The 16014-nt window shown below is 40.4% G+C and overlaps 1 protein-coding gene across 2 annotated transcripts in view; it reads right to left on the reverse strand.

The window, feature by feature from the left end:
- Positions 1–16014, reverse strand: part of GPC3 (glypican 3) — a 457215-nt gene that overhangs the window by 344804 nt on the left and 96397 nt on the right. The gene's annotated exons all lie outside the window — the stretch shown is intronic.

Genomic DNA, 16014 nt, shown 5'->3' on the forward strand with positions numbered 1-16014 from the left:
TAAGTGACTGAAGTCTCATTCTTTGAAATAATAGCTTTAAAGGAAAACTATGGCTTTCCCTTGAACATATATTTGCATTTCATTCTGGTTATGCAAATGAACGCTGAGTCCCCGCCCCCGAGATTCACGCCCAACGGCCGCCGGAGCCCACTGCCCGTGGCGTCTACCCGGGACCCTGACTACATGTCTTCTGCTCCTCGAGGCTCTGAGTGTGATTTCTTTGGGGTAAAGGATTTTGTTGACTGCTTAAGAAAACGCCGGAGCTCTGCATTTGACCCGAGACACGGGTCACAGCCTAATATCAAATGCAAGGTAAAAGGCAACTACAAAACTATATTTACCATTACACTTTTTCTTCCAAAAAGAGACGTCTGTGTGTGCGTTGGGCATGTATATGCACGGAAGAGTGCTTACACCAAAATTATGCTTACACTAAAATATTACCGGCCGTTAAGCCTTTTGTTAACTTTATTTTTGGCTATGTTTTCAGAAATTTCTGTGCTTGAAGTATGCAGAAAAAATAAGGAAAATCATTAAAAAAGAGTTCATGATAAGCAAAGATAAAGGAATTAGAAGGAAAGAATAATAAGCATAGCAGAAATACAAGACAAAGAATCACGGAAGCCAAAATGAGTTTTAAACCATTTTTATTGGACTATAGTTGATGTACAATATTGTGTTAGTTTCAGGGGTACAGCAAAGTGAGGCAGTTATACATAAACATATATCCACTCTTTTTTAGATTCTTTTCCCATATAGGCCATGACAGTATGGAGTAGAGGGCCCTGTGCTATACATTCGGTCATTATTAGTTATCTGTTTTATATAGAGTAGTGTGTATATGTCCATCGCAATCTGCCAATTCATCCCCCGCAAATGATTTATTTTTACAAAAAAAGATTTGATCAAGGAAAAGAAGAAGGCGCGAATAACACTAGGAATGAGAGATGGGATATAAACAAAGATACAAAAGTGCGGCCCGCCAGGCTGGCTCCACATCCAGTATCATTTCTCTCCTTCCTCCCTACTGAGTGTCTGCATCATAAGGGGCAGCAACGTGAGGTCATAGGTCAAAACTTCCTGAGAAGTATTGGAAGATACAGCCGAGACCATCTTCGAGCAAATAGAGCCAAACAGGAGGCAGAAAAATGGGAGCGAAAAGGCAAAAATTAGGGGTTCGTTCCAGGATGTACTACATCTAACTAAAGGAAGTCCAGCAAGCGAAAACAAAATGGAAAGGAGGAAATTAAGAAAGAAATAGGGGGGCTTCCCTGGTGGCGCAGTGGTTGCGCGTCCGCCTGCCGATGCAGGGGAACCGGGTTCGCGCCCCGGTCTGGGAGGATCCCACATGCCGCGGAGCGGCTGGGCCCGTGAGCCATGGCCGCCAAAAAAAAAAAGGAAAGAAATGGGGTGCAAAATAGACAGCTAGTGGGAAGCAGACGCATAGCCCAGGGAGATCAGCTCGGTGCTTTGTGACCACCTAGAGGGGTGGGATAGGGAGGGCTGGGAGGGAGACGCAAGAGGGAGGCGATATCGGGATAGATGTATACGTATAGCTGATTCACTTTGTTATAAAGGAGAAACTAACACACCATTGTAAATCAATTATACTCCAAAAAAGATGTTAAAAAAATCACAGAAACTTTTCCAGCACGCACACGCACACGCACACGCACACGCACACACACGGAAGCAGTCTGTCAACATAAAACAGAGAGGGCTTCCCTGGTGGCGCAGTGGTTGAGGGTCCGCCTGCCGATGCAGGGTACGCGGGTTCGTGCCCCGGTCCGGGAGGAGCCCACATGCCGCGGAGCGGCTGGGCCCGTGAGCCATGGCCGCCGGGCCTGCGCGACCGGAGCCTGTGCTCCGCAACGGGAGAGGCCACAGAAGTGAGAGGCCCGCGTACCAAAAAAAAAAAAAAAAAAAAAAAAAAAAAAAAAAAATACTTGCAGCATCATTGGGAGAAATGACATACTGTAGCCCACATTCACTTGTTCAGTCAGTCAAAATTTAACAAACAGTCACTCTGGGCAAGACACTGGGGCAGATGCTGTGGGAGAGAGAAAGAGAAAGTCATCATATCTCCCCTAAAGGAGCTCAGTCTAACTGGGGAGATAAGACACGTTTACAATTAGCTGCTAAAGTACACAATAATAACAACAACAAATACAAGATACTAAACAATAGGTTCCTTTAAAGGGATACACATAAAGTCTAGAGCAAGGGAAGATGAGTTCCAGCTGTAAGAAAAAGAGAAGACCTCGTAAGAAGGTGCTGTTTGAAAAGGGCACCCACCCTGTCTTGGGCCCTTTCTGGAGTCCTTCTCGTCGACCTTCATTCACTTTCTTTTCTATAGGCCCTAGGTGCTGGCCCGCTGCCTCCACTCCTCCGCTGCCAACACTTATTCTTTGACTCAGGTTCTCTCTTGGGCTCACTGCCAAGCAGAACACAGCTATATAGTTTCCCCATCTGTATCCACTTAAGCCCAGAAACCCTTTTGAGGTTTTGTAAAGGGTTTTACAGCTAATAACTATAGGGGAACAGACAAGTTTTAATAACACACACGGAGAAGTTCTAAGAAACCTAAAAAGCCTCCAGAAACAACTATCACAGATCTTAAGTGGAATGGAGATGAGATTAGGCCTGATTTCCCTAGTTCCTTTCACTGATCTCAAGGCTTCTTCCGGTATTCAGCACTACCCACCTTTCTTCACCCCTGTTCCCATCCTTTTCTTTCACACAGTTAAAACTTGAAGAGGAAATGTAATGGTAGGAAACTGGGTGTCTCTAGAGGGAAACATGACAGTCCTCTACATCTCAGAAAATATGAGCTAGATTTAATAGCTTCCGTGCTGCTCACAAGAATAGTCATCTTAGATCAGATGCATGGTGCCTAGGAGGAACTAATGAGTTTTAGAAGGAATGCCTTGCAAAATCAACCTTCCAAAGTAATAGTAAATGTCACAATTATAACTTCATTCGAAGTGCACACAGAATCGAGTGCTAACAGATGTTTTCATGCGTCTTTCTTTAGGTTCTACATTAAGTCACACCTGTTGGGGTTCACTGAACACAAGCAACTGTAAGCATGATGGGAAAGAATGTTGACACAAACCATGACAACACAAACACATTTCAAGCTTGACTAGCCCAGCCTGCTTTAATAACTAACGAGCTCAGAATAGTAACGTGAACTTTCCAAGGGGTGGAGAAGGAGAGTGACTTTTTTTTTTTTTTTTGGTTCTAAGAGTCCTGGGCAACTACAGAAATCACCACTTTATGTTTCATATGGCTTCAATGAATTTTCACACATGGAAATTCAACTCTGATTTTTTTTTAGTGATGACGTACCAGTCATCACTCTAACAGCAAAAAGTTACGGGGTGGAGGGGGTCCTCTTTTTTTTTTCCAAGCCACATTTGGAAGTACAATTAATTTCACTTATTTCAAAAGGAATGCATGGTTGGAAAATGTATGATTGAAGTAATCACTTTTCTTTTTCCAAATATCCAATGCTCTTGGTAGTTCCCCAAAAGCCCTCACTGTGTGACTCTATCATCAATGTGCCAACTCCCAAATCATTTCCTTTCTCTGCTCCCATTCTTAATTTCATGACTTTCTCCAGTAAAACTTGAAATTTTGCCATTTTGACGGTATAAATTCAAAATATAACTTAACCTTAGCTGAGCCCTGGTTGATGTTAAGCAAGCCTTTTATTTATGTCTTGTGGACTACCCGGCATTTTCCAGGACAGCCAGTCTAAGCCTTTCCCGTTTTCCACTCTTCCCAAGTTTCTCCCAAGCCCCAAACCCAATCCTGTCCTCTTTACTTCTAGCAAATGACACTCCTCTTTTACTTTACTGGATAAAATTGAAGATATTAGACATGAGTTCCTATGATGTCCTGCCTCTCTGTCTTAACGCTTAACGTCTCTTCACCAATCTTTTCTCTTTCCCTCCTGTCTCAAGATACCACACTCTCCTGCCCTCCACTCCCAAATACACCAAAAGAGGAATCAACACGGACTTCCTCAACTCCAATTAATGTGGCTTTCATGTTTAGCAACTCTGAAGTCGTAGGTGACATTTGAGAACCAAATTTCATTAGAATGATAGGCATAAAAGCCACATGACTCTGCTCCTGCTTCAGCCTCTCTGCCTTCTTTGCTAACATACTCGCAAGGTTTTCCTTCGGATTCTTTGGCCATTCCTTTGCTGGTCCTTTTCTAAAAACTCTTCTTTGGCAAACTTTCCAACTTTTGTGATTTCAGTTACGGTGCCTTATATAGGTAACTCTCAGATTTCTCTGTAAGTCTCAACTTCTCTCCAGAGCTCTAGGTCTATATGTCCATCTCCCTCTTGGACACCTCGCCATAGGGGGCGGTCACCCGTACAGCAAACTCAACACTACTAAAGTCATCATCTTCCCTCCTGGAGTGACTGCCCCACAATCTTCATTGCTTCAGCTGACCTCCCCGTTTCTACTCACGGCATCACCATGCTACTTCCCACTTACTAATAGCGGTGAAAGTACAAAATCTTTCATTCCTTCCTCTCACTCATCCTTAGCCATCTAGTCATCAAGTCCTATCAGTTCTCTTTTCCTCAGTGTTTCTCACACCCATCTCCAGCTTTTCTCTACCTCCACTGCTACTGCCCAAGTTCAGACCTTCATCAGCTGTCACTTCCAACGCAAGGGACATTGTGCTCAGTGCTTTACACAGCACAGCTCACATAGCAAGTGCACAATAAATCTTTGTTTGACACGCCATCCTTTTCCTACACGTGATGCCAAGCAACTATTAACAACCGTCACCACGAACTGGCACTCCCAGAAGAATTTCCTTTTAAACAATAAAAGCCTTGAATAAAACAATCCAGGCGAGAATTTTTAACCACATATAAAGTAAGATGAAAGAAGTGATTAGGTGGTATAAAGTGGCGGTTCACTATCCTTGAGTAGTGCAACTGCACAGTACACATTAAGTAGAATCGTGTTACCTCACATTGAGAAAGATAACCATACAATAGTGAAAATGGGGCCGATATATTTAGTCCCTTCCAAAGGGAGCAACAAGGATGCCAAACAGGACATTGTCCCTTAAACTGGTTTCAACCCTGTTTACTACCCAAAGAACTTGAAGATGATGACAGGTTACCTTTTACATTAACTGTCTCCAGGCACATCATACATTTTCCTCAAACACTTTTAAGAAACATGACAGGAAGAAAAAGTGCAATTTTCGGTTTCAAGTACCCATGAACCTCATGTATTTTTTTTCTCTGAGTTCCAGACATTCTCCTTGGTATATAAATGTCAAGGGGATGTTAAAGGATGCTAATGTAGCTTCTCGCAGAAAAAAAAAAAAAAAAACTAGTTGTGTACGGCTACCTAACTGCCTCTGTGGGCATCTTGATGTCACTAAAACATTTAATATCATCAGTTAAAGACACATTCCTGGTTTTGTTAGTATAATTCATGGTCCTTTAGAGCTCAACACTATTCATGTGATAGGGAGTGCTAAAGTGGAGGTGGAGAGAAAGCAACTAAAAAACTAGAATGCTTTCTCCTTCCTCCCAATTGTCCTTTCCTTGTTCCTATACTGCTTTGGGCTTTTGATGGGACCTTGAGAGGGATGGGGATGCAGGGAAATAGAGATGAGGAGAGAGGAAGAAAGGAAGATACAGATGGTGTTTCTAAGTTTTCACAACTCAAGTGAGCCTGGCTACTTCAACTGATCATTTGCCTTCTGGCTTCAAAGTCTGCCTCTCTTTTTCCTTCAGTTCTGTTTTGCTGTATGGGTTTAACTATCGTTAAAGAAATTTTGGGTAGGAACGGCATCAATGTTTGAAGAAACTTGCCTGACATAAAAGCCCAGTGGCTAGGGCATTTACCTCACTCTGTGTCCCCAAATCACAGATGTGAAAGCCATCCCTTTTAAATGACAACTGCCTCCTTCATTTAGTGACAACTGCCAAGGTGGCTAACATGTTTAAAAGCCACCCACAGAGAGAACTTAAAAGTCTTTCCTTTCCTTTATATTTCCTGGTAGACTGTCTTCCTGAAATAGGAACTGTGCAGTACCTAATAAAAAGCTGAATTTGCTAAGAAGTTTTTATACCCTCATAAAGTAGCCCTAGTGAAAGTCATCTAACTGGCAGGAATTGTACGGGTAACAGACGGCTGGAACCTCAACCATGTAGTCTTCTCAACTTTGGTTAATGGGCCCTGGAAGGCTGCCATCCCAGAAGTTTACTACAAATGTAAAATGCAAGACTAATGAATTTTAAAATGATGCCAGGCATAAACACTACTCTTTGGCATTCTTTTGCCGCTGAACAAATATCACAGACAACTCTGCAGATTCCCAGGTATACAAGCCAATACAAAGCACAGAAAATACTATGCCAGGCCCAATGTGTATATTCCCCCCACAAAAAATCCAAAGAATGTTGCTGAGATGTCAACCATCCACAAAGTATTAAAATGCACAGGGCTTCCCTGGTGGCGCAGTGGTTGCGAGTCCGCCTGCCGATGCAGGGGACGCGGGTTCGTGCCCCGGTCCGGGAGGACCCCACGTGCCGCGGAGCGGCTGGGCCCGTGAGCCACGGCCGCTGAGCCTGCGCGTCCGGAGCCTGCGCTCCGCAACGGGAGAGGCCACAACAGTGAGAGGCCCGCGTACCGCAAACATAAACAAACAAAACAAACAAACAAACAAATAAATAAATAAATAAAATGCACAAAATGGTGCCAGGGGTATAAGAAGGAGGCTTTATCACCTGGGTTGCAACATACCATTCTGGGCTCCCTGGTGACAAGACAGAATAAAGCTTGAGAAAGTTGGCTGATATCTTCAGGGGGTGCTATATGAAGGCAGATTACAGACCTCAGGCACTTCAGTCAAAATAGATTGAGGTTGAGAAGGGATGTAATCAGTCTGTCAAATAACGGATATTGATGAGGTGAAGTGAACTCATTCGCCAAATCCTAATGCAGTAGAGATAAAGAAGACTTTTGAAAGTAAACAAAGTTAAGCTTGAAACAGATGAAAATGGGTGATGGCGTGGGAAGAAGCTGGTTTAAGTCTATGGAATGCATTACATTATTCAAACCTAGAGGTTCTAATGACTGAAAGTACATAGTTTCCCCAAAATTGAGTTAGACACATCCATAAGATTTAAATCCACAATGGCTTACTGAATTACAAAATAGACCCTGATCTGCAGGAGCAGACTCCTGGAAAGCACAGAAATGATCCAGTTCTAGTTATGATACCTAAGAAGTGTTCCCAAGGTTTACCAGGGATCTAATGTGTACCCCAAAATCACTAAATCACAATGACATTTTTATGGACATGTCCTTCTCGTTAAGGAACATGATTATTCTCTATTGTTTTTTCTAGAATAATTTTACAATCCTCCTATTCCACGTTCTGTAGCCATCTGCCCCCACCCCCCAATCTTTTGCAATTGCATTTTGAGAGTGCATAAACCATCCATTTTTTTTTTTTTTTAAATCTCAGAAACACCTTTTTTTTGTTTGGTTTGACCAACAACTACTTGAGCATTAAATGTCATTGTATCTTAGTTTTGCTTCAACTCCTTTATTTCATACAATTTTTTAAAGCTTTGTTTATGTCGTTGAACTCTAATCCTTCCATTTTATGCTTGTATTTTTTTCCCTATAGTTCCCTATACACAACTGTCTTACTTTTCCTTTTTAAGTCCTCTGATTGTGATCCCTTCCATATTTGTTGAGAACAAACTAAGAGGAAATAGCTGTAAGCCACAGAATAAAATAGTTCAGTTAGACATATCAGTTAGACTTGGAATGATACTATGTAAGTAATATGTTGGCGATGTTTCTGTTCTCTACCCAGCATGGAGCAGTTGCAGGAAATTAGGCCAGCCTCTCAGCAGCTCAAGTCAGACCTCTACAGTAAGACTTCATTATTTAGTTTGAAAGTGAATTTCAAAAACAGACTCACCCATAGTCAAATATAAGTATAAACAGACTTTCCAAGTCACATATAAATGAGTTATTCATCATCTGCCATTTGCAATTGCCCCTACCTCTGGTTCCCTGCCATTAATTAAATGCATCAGAAAATTCACCTTAGAATGTTGACGTGAAAGGTAAAGTTCTAGGGTCTTGCTTTTAAAAGAACATGACAGATGAAGGCAGTGGCCGAGACAGAACAAGAAAAAAACCAGATAATGTGACAAGGACAGATTCTGAGCCATCCCCTGGCTAGTGGAGTGTCTCATATGAAGGGCTCACGTATGAGATCATTTGATCAACAACTTTTACTTCCAAACATCCAGAAATACATACTACATCATTTAACTAGAAAGTAGTGAGTTTGAAATCACACAGCTGCTCAGCTTGATCCAATGAGATGTTAACCACTCTGGCAAATTTTCTAATCCAAGTCTCTCATTTCCAATTGATCTCAATGGGTGGCCCACATGATATATGCAGAGACTAAAAAGGGGGCTGTTTAAAGTAGGACACCGTGAAGGGTTATTTTACAATGCTACATGTTGTACAGATTAACTCAAGATATTATTCCTTGGGTGTTGCTTTAAACTAGACAAGTTTTTAAAAATTTATTCATATTTATTGAGTTGTAGGCACGTAGCCCTAGAAAACAGCTGGGAAATGGAAATGAGGGTCTTCTGTCCCCTGCCTGCCTTTTCAACTTTCTCTTCCACTACACTATTCCCTTTAAGGAACCTTTTATTCCAGCCCAAATAGTTACTTTGGCACCCACAAAGCTCATTTTTCCTGGCTCAAAGATTTTGTTCAGGCCATTATATACACAGTACATGTCACAGTCTCTCATATCTTTTCATCAGTAGTTTCTCTTGAGAGTAGAAATTGCATCTTACATACCACCCTCACAGTACCTAGAGCAGTGCCTGGCACTTTGTAGATGCTCAATAAATACTTGTAGATTGAATGAACCCATCAACTGACATCTGTCTCAAGATGCTTACTGTAACATGGACATTCTTGCGAATCTAACTTCAGAAGATGCACATATTCAAAATATAGTTCTTGTTGTCTGAAAACAGTTAAGCAACAGAGACCTACACTATTATCACTGCCTGAATTCAGTGTAAACACCTTGATAAGAAATTGTCATTTCCTTGGGTGACGGCGCTCAAACGGTAACAACGTGAATAAGTTCCGGGGATGTAATATGCAGCATGGTGACCACAGTTACCAATGCTGTATTGTGTATTTGAAAGTTGCTAAGAGAGTTAAGTCTTAAAAGTTCTCACCACAGACACACACACACACACACACACACACACACACACACACACACTCACACCATGTAACTATGCGAGGTGATGAATGTGTTAACTAACCTTAGTGTGGTCATCATTTCATGATATATACATATATCAAGTCATCACATTGTACACCTTAAACTCAGACAATATGTCAATTATGTCTCAATAAAGCTGGGAAAAAAGAGTCATTTCCTGAAACACTGAAGAACTGCTACATTCAGAAACATTATTAGGCTATTTAGATCTTTATTACTGAAGCCATGGAGATTTGCCATCTACCCGAAAGTTGTTCAACCAACACAAAACAACTGAAGTAAGGAACATTAACACCGCATTTAGGCGATTAGGGTAACATGATCACCATTCCTAGGCATCTTTAATTTTTGTCAAACATAACAAAATTCATATTACATTGACTCCTATTTCATTAAGATAATATGATTTGAAATAATAATGACAAGGGCCTAAAACAGAATACAGACCCTGTTAACACTTGGAAAGCTTCTTTCCCCCCAAAGGCATATCAGGATACAAAAAGAAGACTTCCAGCAATGTACTCCTAACTCCAGAAGCAATGGTACCTATTAAACACTTAGAGGGGGCTCCCAGGGTAAGGTGATACAAAAGAAAACACAGCCTCAGAGAAGATAAAGCCTTACCCCAGCTTTCAGAATCTGAATGTTTTAGTTCCAGTTTATGTCCTATCTATTCCAGTACCTTGGAATCCAGAAGCAAAACAATGTTATCACATTGATCCTCTAAGACAAAGAGCAAGAGGCTTTCAGCAGAGTCCAGTTATGGCTCCCTGGTGAACCAGAAATTGTGAATGGGCCATCATCCTCAAAGGCCAGGGGGCCGAGCTGTTCTAAGAACTGAGTGCGTACTATGGGAAAGAAGTGAAGGCTACTGATGTGCTTTTTCCTTTTGGCAGTACTGTTTTGTTTTTGTTTTGGTGGTGGTGGGGTAGATGTTTGTTTTACTTCCCATATTCGGTTTGGTTATGTTCCAATTAAGGAAACCATCTTTAATTGCTATATCCCATCTCATTCTGAAGTCTTGACATAAAAATTATGTGTTCTTTTTTCCTTCTTTTTCCAAAAACAAGAGTCAATAAAAGTTTCAATTCACTTTGTAGATGTTAAGAGTTACTTATTACGGTTTGCGAGAAGATTTAATCCTGACAGAAGTAATGTTTTCAATGTCTTGATGCTAAATTGGAAACACTATTACTTAATGAAGAATAATACTTTAAATCACCTTTTTGTGATCAAGAAAAAGAACCACAAAATCACTTCAGGCTATTATTTCTCAGTTAAGCATAACCTCTGTAGTGGATATTTTAGGTGTAAGTCAGAAAACATATTGCAAATATAAAAGAGTGCCTTTGGGAAGTGACCCATGCATTCATGTTTAGTCCTCATTATTTATCAAATTCCAAACACAATAGAGTTTGTAAATAATAATAGAACTAAATTTATTTTAAGGCCATGGCTGCATGAAGTTCTCCTTCACAAACTGCACAGCTAAATCACTATAGATCTGTCACTAAGTTTACTATAGCAGTGGTCGAGTGGAAAGAATATAGAACTGTCAGAAAACCAAAGGACAAGTGATATTAGTCCTATGACCCTGGGCAAGTCTTGAATCTCTCCAGACCTGAGCTTTTACACCTGTAAAGTAGGGATAATATCAACTGTTCTTTACTTATACAACGTTGGTGGGACTAAACAGAAACAACTTTTCAAAGTGTAATTTGGAAAACACATCAAAGAATTTTACAACTTCATGCATGTTTTTTGACCCAGTAATCCTGAAATTTTCAGAATTTATCCTGATCAAAGAATCAGAAATGCACCCAAATATTTATGTACTGGAATGTTAATCACCGCATGAGCTCTTATTGGAAAAGTCAGAAACAATCCAAATAGATGATCAAGTCCAAATAAATTAGGCTATATCCATACAATGGAAACTATGCAGTATTTAGAAAAATACTTAGGGAACTAGAAGTTTCACAATAAATAAATAGCAGAAAAGTGGGTTTCAAAACAGTATGTATGAGCTTCCCTGGTGGCGCAGTGGTTGGGAATCCGCCTGCTAATGCAGGGGACACGGTTCAAGCCCTGGTCTGGGAGGATCCCACATGCCGCGGAGCAACTGGGCCCGTGAGCCACAACTACTGAGCCTGTGCTCTAGAGCCCATGAGCCACAGCTGCTGAGCCCATGTGCCACAACTACTGAGCCTGCACTCTACAGCCCGTGCTCCACAACAAGAGAGGCCACCTCAACGAGAGGCCCGCGCACCACAACGAAGAGTGGCCCCCACTCTCCACAACTAGAGAAAGCCCGCCCGCAGCAACGAGGACCCAATGCTGCCAAAAATAAATAAATTTAAAAAAAAAAAACAGTACGTGTAACCTAATGCAAACTGTAATACAAACACACATTTGCAAAGAAAAAAGACTGGAGGGAAATAAGCCAAGATATGAACTATTGAACCATTGTTATCTTTAGAAGGAATTATGGATGATTTTTATTGTCTTTTTATACTCACCATTTTCAAATTTTCTTTAAAAAACATGCATTGCACTTATAATCAGAAAAAAAGAATTTTAAGTAATATTGCCTCTCTACCACCATTTTGGAAACTATCTGAGATATTTGTGAAAGTATACTTGTAAATTCTAAGATAATATTACAAGAATAAGAGCATACTATTATTGTTAGAGAAGTTCAAATCCTCACTGTCAACAGACAAAAATTAAGTAATTCAACTTTGGAGCAAATACAAAAAAAAAAAGTGTTTCTGCAAAGAACTGCACTGAGAAAGTTCCTTCTGTTGGCTTTGATTGACTTTTCCACACCCCAAATGTACTTCTTATCTTTTCTTCTCATTCTATACACAGTACCTAATAATATGGGTCAGAATCTGTTGAAAACTCCCTAGAGTTATTTTAGCTACACAACATCTTGGTTTTCTAAGACGAGAAAGGACGTGCCACTACTTTGTCCAGTTAGATACACAGCTAAAATGTCCACATGGCTGCAGGAGTCAAGTGAAGAAGTGTTCTGTTCAGTAAGTATGACAAATGAGGATGCGGTACATTCACCTATCTCTCATCACTGGCAAGACCTCCAGTCCTTAAGACAAACTTAGAACCTATAAACTGCTAGAGAAGAGAGCAGTACTAGAAAATTATACAAAAGTCAAATGTCCACTTGGCAAAATGTAGGAAAATGGGAGTATACAAGACAAATATAGAAAGTAGAGGTTCCATCAACAGAGGGATGGATAAAGAAGATGTGGCACATATATGCAATGGAATATCACTCAGCCATAAAAAGGAACGAAATAGTGCCCTTTGCAGAGACGTGGATACCTAGAGACCGTCATACAGAGTGAAGTAAGTCAGAAAAACAAATACCGTATAATATCACTTATATGTGGAATTTAGAAAAATGGTGGAGATGAACTTATGTGCAAAGCAGAAAGAGGGACACAGATGTAGAGAACAAACTTAAGGATATCAAGGGGGAAAGGGGGTGTGGGATGAACTGGGAGACTGGGATTGACATATGTACACTACTATGTATAAAATAGATAACTAATGAGAACCTACTGTACAGCACAGGGAACTCTACTCAGTGCTCTGTGGTGACCTAAATGGGAAGGAAATCTAAGAAAGAGGGGATATATGCATACGTAGAGCTGATTCACTTTGCTGTACAGCAGAAACTAACACAACATTGTAAAGCAACTATACGCCAATAAAAATTTTAAAAAAACAAATTAGAGGTATAAATGACAGAATTTTTAAATGTGTTCAATGGATTACTGTGCTTTGTTGGATTGAAAAAACCTCAAAGAGAAAGGGCCGCAGTACATCCAGGGAGACATTTTAAAACTGAGACATCAGTAAATTATCTGCATAGGATTAAGTGCTTTGCCTCCCCATCCCCTCCCCCATCCTGAGTGATAAGAAAATTACCCAAATTTCCATCTATGGCTTTTTAAAGGTTTAGTCTATCTATGTATAGAATGCAAGCTTCTACAGAGCATGCTTCAAATGCAAAATCAAACAACTCAGTGATTATCTCTGTAACACCTAAATGAAAATTCAAAAATTGGCGATATTGAGAGGTCTATCAGTCAAATGATCAATTGAGAAGGCTGATGAATGGAAACAGTAAGGACAATCCAATGAATGGATCTATATTTTTTTAAAGAAAAACAAGAATACAATCCTTATTAGAATCCTTATTATTTTTTTGAACCCACTATCACTACCTTGTTTGACTCAAAGACTATCCCTTTTATCACAATTTAAACTCTTTAAAAAGATTAAAGTCATCAGCCATTTCCTTTTATGAAGATTTTTCTGTACAATCCCATAAAACTGAATGTAAAGGTAAGGGAGAAAACAGGACAAGTCCACTAAGACAAAGCACTGTAAAAGGAGGACAAAAATCCAATGATGCTTCTAACCCAATGTTTACGGCCAAATATCTGAGAGAGAGAAAATAAACACAACTTTTATGAGCACAGTAGCTGACTTTGAGGTAAATGGTAATCTGACCCTCATATGATAGAAAATCGGGTCAGGTCCTCAAGGAGAAATTAGATATCCTGATGGAAGCTAGCCGTGAATGATCTCCTCTTATACTTAACAGACGCTATTAAATAATTTTTCACTCACTCAACTTCAACAATGTTCACTTGAACTTTCAACAACCTATTAATATGAGTTGAAAACAAAATACTGACTGATGTTAACTGTACAACCACAGCCAGTTTCTCAGAAATGTGAACCCACCCTGGCAAGTCACCAACCACATTTGGCCACATATTCTCTCTCACCGTTCCCTGGTAAAGATCAAAGGCCCACAGACAGCATCTTATTGCTTTCAGCCTCACACGGCGAATAGATTACAACAATAACAGCCTTCCTCATTTGAATACTGATGTTTAAAAATGAAAAGACCAATCGACATTGACGGTTGCCTTGCCTACCTGTTTAGCTTTGCTAACTCGATCTTCTACTTGATAATGAGGGAAAATTATATAATGTGATCCCCCATGGGAAAAGACTGGTTGTTTTTCCAGGAAATTGTAAATGAGATCTATTCAAAGATCAGAAAAAAGTCAGAAAGATAATGAAAGCAACCCAAAATGTTACAATTGGAATGTGTTGCAACTTTTATAATCACTGATAGTAATGCTGAAATAAAGTTATTTAAAAGAAATTGAGGTACTAGTCTTCAAAGTATCACCCTGAACTGTAGAGCTTTTTCCGAGATTTACCAAAAAAGTAACACAGTCTTTCTAGTTCGGTATATCTTGATCTATATCGCTACCTTCTAAACGTACCCAATTGTTTAGGAAAACGCAGCAAAGTTACTTGTTTGCAGCAAGAAACATGCTTTTTAAAGTCATTAACCAATTTGCAATCATTTGAGAACCTCTCTGCCCTGAGATATTTCAAGGAAGACAAGTTTGTTAATCACTTGGTCATGCTGCAATTCAATATCAGCATCGGAATCAAGCCTTAAGCCCCTTCAAAATTCTAAAATACCTTCCAGAATCCCTCACAGTATTGCAAAGGGCTTTTCCTGCTCTCACTGTGCACCAAGAATCCCCATCAGTATTATGTGCACATGGGCCATTTGTCGCTGACACTCAACCAGAGACAGAGACAGACATGCTCCACTGGAGGACCCATTTCCAGAGCAAAGAATACTTCAAATGAGAAAAACAATCTACCCTGCCTGCTCTAATTGCCTGTGTACTGTGTACCATTTCAAAGAGAGAGGGAGGAAGGGGACAGGGGAGGCGGCAAGTGGATTTTAATCTATAAAGTGAAAATTAATATGTACAGCATTTTATTTTCAGATTTAACTCATTTCCATTCAATTTAACTTACCTAATTGTTAATGAATTCGCAAACACATTTAGCAACCAAATCACCTACTAATTGGATCCTAATGAAAACTACTTAGCTGCTTGTATTCATGTTGATCATCATGTATGATTCACCAGGGTGAACTACACCCAAGGTCTCTGGCTGGTGAAACTGTACTTTCTACTTTTCACTGTTACCTGAATCCTCAAAGTGAAGAACTTACTTCTTTTTTTCTCCCTCTAGGGTCAAGGACAGTGTCTGCTGCAAACTATAAAGCAGTACAAAACATTTACATCAAAGGACAAGGAGATCACCCGGCTCCAAAAAATCCGGATCGTATAAACTACATATGCCACTGCTTACTGATGCAACAGTAAAAGAAACTCTTCCCCAAGTTGTTAGCTGGGGCTTCTAAAGATCTGCCAGTTTTCAGTATAAAGCCTGAAACTAGGCTGGAAAATCTGGAGATGCTTTAGAAATGTCTTCATAGGATGCCAGAGGGCCCTCCCCAACCCCTCCCCTCCTTTTCCGTTTCTTCAAGGCCGAGGGATGTAGCCAGAGGCAGGGCTTCTTCCGGTGGAATGTATGGCCAATTACTATGAGTCCTTAAAGCACTCTGGGCTCCTTTAGTCTGGGGGCCAAGGCTTCAAATGAGGGACTCCCCCTCCCCCCACCATGATTCCAGTGATAACAATCTTACAATCCATTCTCTTTCCTCTATAAACACAACCCAATGACCTGCTTCCTTTTGTAACTGGTGCCAGACCCTGAGTTGATTTCATCTGCCACCTTTCCTAATCTCTAGCTTGACC

The sequence above is a fragment of the Physeter macrocephalus genome, chromosome 21 (assembly GCF_002837175.3).
Source record: "Physeter macrocephalus isolate SW-GA chromosome 21, ASM283717v5, whole genome shotgun sequence".
Taxonomy (NCBI): Eukaryota; Metazoa; Chordata; class Mammalia; order Artiodactyla; family Physeteridae; genus Physeter; species Physeter macrocephalus.